The following is a 3,867-nucleotide window of genomic DNA, read 5'->3' as shown; positions in this document are numbered from 1 at the left end:
CTGGAATGGCGAAGCAAAGCCGTGGAGGGCAGGGCCCTGATTGGCTTCCTAAAAGATCAGACAAAGCACTTAGAAGACAGCGGGGTGGGGGGGACCACATTGGTATCTCCCACGTACTTTGTACTCACTGGGTGTTGGCAAATGTCCAGTGACAGGTGAGGGGCACATGCCATCTTCTCAAGGCAAGTTCTGTCCTGTCCTTTCCAAGTCAGGTGGCCCCAGTTGTCACGTGCTCAGGACCATAGTTCTGCTCCAGAAGGGACTGAAGGCAGAGCTACGGCATGAGGTGCCTCTGGAGGTGTGCTACCCATGCTGGGTGCGCCACCCATGCTGGGAACATACCTCTCACTTTTTAACACAGTCCAAGTTCCTATGGAACTGGCCTCCTTTCCATCACTGGCAACCTCTTTGTGATCATAAGCAACCAATTTTCTCAGATTTTAAGAAAACAAATTCTCATCCAGTCTTTTTCATTCCAGACTCAAAAATGCTTCAACATGGAAAACAGTCCCCATCAGGATGGCTGGAGAAAAATGCAAACACTTGGTTTTCCAGCATGATGCATTGTGGGGCTGGGGCTTGCTGGGGGTGGAGACTGAGCTGGAAAAACCCAACAGGCGCCACCATCATCCTAATCTCTCTCTATTACTGAAATGGATGGCGAGATGGGGATTACTGCAGCTATAAATCAGCTTTGTGTTTTGGATAATCTAATACATTTTTCAAGTGTTCTCCCAGCTTGGCATGCACAGAACCGCTCAGTTGGCACAAAGTTCGCAATCAATCTCTCCCGTCCGCTCCCCACCCAGCCTCACCACCTCCTCCGAGCCTTCTAATATTTTATACATAAGCCGGTTTGGATTCACGGAGCATTGCAGCTAGTAAATGCTCTGAAGATTCATCTTTATGGACTAGCAGGCCAGCCTTGTAGGCGTCCCGGCTTCTTAAGATTAAAAGGAATTTTATTTGGTGTGTTAGGCTGCGAGGGGCGTCAGTGCTGGCTGGTTGCTAGGTTCTATTATTGTTGTGTGTGCTGTTCTCCTGGGAGACCAGGAGACAGGGGCTGGAGAAGTGGCTTATGGGTGGGCTTCTCAGAAAAATCAGCCTCTATTTCTCTTTTTATCCCAGGCCCTCTCGGCAGGGTGTCTTGGGCCCTTTGGGGCAACCCCAAGGCCCAAGGAAGTGGCACTGATTACTTTCAAGGACCAGCTGTGCCTCGCTGTGGGTTGTGTTATGGTCCCTGCACCACTGGAACAGACACCAGGGACAAATAGGTGAAGACAACTGTTGGGGGAGGGGCCCAGCCCGACCAAAGGAAATGAAAACAGTTGCCGTTTCATTTACTTTAAAGCACAGCCCTTGTAATAAATGTGCACAGTGAATGTGCTGAGCAAACACCTCCGCGTTCATCAATATGCGAGCCGTTTATTGCCTCATAAACTTGGAAGCAAGTGATATTGTCTCTTAAATCAATGGCTGCATGGACAGCCTTGGCACTACAGGAGAACAGTACATCCAGGCCTCCCCAACTGAGATTAATGGCCAGAGCAGTGACTGGAAGGTGCTTAGTCACCGCCCAGGGACGCAGGAGCGCTCCAGGGGATGGGCATCGCCACCTGTGGCTCCCACAGGGAGGTGCAGATAGGATTGGGGAACGGATGACCCAACAAGACGACCCCAGGTGGGGTCTGCCTGAGGCCAGGCTGGGTTTTCCCACACTAGCATCAGTACCTGGTAGCAGGCCAGCTCAGGGCAATGCCTGAGAATAGGGTGGAGGAAGGAAGCCCAAGAGCCAGTTTCCCATGTGGTCCAGGAAGAGGGTATGGAGTAGACTGTGGGGGAGGCAATCCCACAGAGCCTGGCCCCGTCTGGGAGGCTCAGTGGCCAGTATGAGAGAATCCAATGACACCCACCATGGAGAATGCTATTGTGTTTATGAAGTACGGGCCATGAGACACCTCTCAGCCACTGATGAAGGTCCAGGGCAGGAGGCACTGACAGGATGAGCTAGGCTGCTGGCCTGCTCCCTGTGGTGCATCACATGGGGGCCCCAAAAGAAAATGTCCATATGCTAATCCCAGAATCATTCCAATGTGATCTTCTTGGAGTAAGGGTCTTTGTAGATGTTATTAAATTAAGAACATGAGAGGAAAACTTTATTCTGGCCTGGCTGAATGAGCCCTCAATCTAACAAGTGTCCTTAGAAAAGAGGAAAAAGAGAGTCAAGGACAGAAGAGGAGGCAGAGGAGAGGAGCTGGCCACGGGAAGATGGAGGCATGGATTGCAGTGAGGTGGTGAGCAAGGAATGCCAAGGATTGCCTTCAGCCATTTGTTTTGGGTTCTGGCCTCCAAAACAAGAAATCATATATTTCTGTTAGGTGGCCATTGGTAATAGCAGCTGCAGGAGATTCCTTTTCTCCAAACCCGGGTTTGTCTGGAGTCTTCTGGCAGCTGCTCCTTTATTCTTGAGGACAACTGGTTGTGGTCATAACTTCCCAAGCCAGTGGGAGCAGCCTGGCTTGGCAGAAGCCTGGGAAACTCTACATCCCTGCTTATTTTCTGGGCCTCCCTAAGTGGCCCTGAGAATGGTGCCTTTCCAAGGCAGCAGGTGGCTCTGTATGCCTAGCTAGGTGTGCTCAACCACTCAGGTGCCCCATGGCTCCTGGCTCCCTCCAGGCAAAAGTGTCAGTTAAAGCAGCAATTGCCACAAGAATCTAACAAGTCAAAACTGGGCCTGAGATGAGTGACGGGATGTGTGATTCTGGCATATGATTTACATCCAGAGGGCACTTGCTATCCTGGGTGTCTTCCTTGACTATACCCCATCTCTCTCAAGTTAAATGTCTATTCTCAACCCCTGCCCCAGGTATTTGTGCCTGGAATTTTATCAGATGTGCCCATCCTTTCCCCCTGGGCTAGGGAGTGGGCCATGCCTCAGCCTGGGCAAAGTCCAGGATAGTCATTTACACGTGGCAAGTGAACTGATTTACCAGCATGGCTGAAGTGTACACGACAGCCCTTTGAGAGACTTAAGGGGACAATCTGGTGTTCTCTCATGAGCCTCACACTACCTGGATGATTTTCGGGGTGGTTTAAGGTTAAACTTGCCTTACAGGATCAGAAACCTCAAATCATCCACTACCAGGGACAGAGGCCTTCCTTTCACAGTGGGTTCATGGGAGACTGTTATAGGCTCCAGGACAAAATGTGTCAACCAATAGTGAGAAATAGTTAAGCTCCACTGTGTGAAATGGCCAATATTTGAAGGCCTTCTGCCTACAAAAGTGGCAATTTCATATGGTCCAACATTAATCTCGCCACAGGATCTTGACTACTCAGATCTGTGTGGCCACAATTCTCCCCCATGGGCCCCATATGTGGGAGCCCAATTATAATCAAAGAGGGCCTTGGAGGATTCTGGGACTGGATGGTGAAAAACAAAAAAGCGGCTGGCCAGCTGTCAGCTGGAGCCAACCTGGTGCTCACAGCTTGATCAACATTTGCCTGTTGAACAAACACAATTTCACTGAACACCAACTTCATATAAGGTCACTCTGTGACCAGGATGGAGAGAGACAAAAACAAGACCATTCCATAATCACATTTGAACACAGACAAAAATAAGCTCACTGTTCAAACCAAAAAAATGACCACTTACTCCTCCTTCCATCCAGTTGAATTGACAACTATGCCTTTGTGTCCTAGATGAAAATTAATGACACATAGTTGTACCTGATTTCAATGTTCTTATGCCCAATCCACAGTCACTTCTCCCCAAATCATCTCCAAGCCCAAAACCTATGTATGACAAGTTCCCACCACCACCCCTTACTAAGACACAGCAAGGTCCCCCATGGTGCAAATTCT

General features: G+C 49.5%; 1 long non-coding RNA gene across 1 annotated transcript in view; it reads right to left on the bottom strand.

Annotated features, from left to right (window-relative positions):
- The window catches only part of LOC141420660 (uncharacterized), a 4,917-nt gene extending 4,417 nt beyond the window's left edge, over positions 1-500 (bottom strand). The window contains exons 1-2 of the long non-coding RNA XR_012445175.1: positions 129-500; positions 1-48 (exon numbers count right to left, since the gene is read on the bottom strand). The exon at positions 1-48 is cut by the window's left edge and continues 64 nt beyond it. This is a non-coding gene — a long non-coding RNA (uncharacterized lncRNA). The remainder of the gene's footprint in view (positions 49-128) is intronic.
- Positions 501-3,867: the final 3,367 nt, after the last annotated feature.

Source organism: Castor canadensis, chromosome 1, assembly GCF_047511655.1.
Source record: "Castor canadensis chromosome 1, mCasCan1.hap1v2, whole genome shotgun sequence".
Taxonomy (NCBI): domain Eukaryota; kingdom Metazoa; phylum Chordata; class Mammalia; order Rodentia; family Castoridae; genus Castor; species Castor canadensis.
Note: the sequence above shows the minus strand (reverse complement) of the source record. Positions and strands in the feature narration are given on the sequence as shown.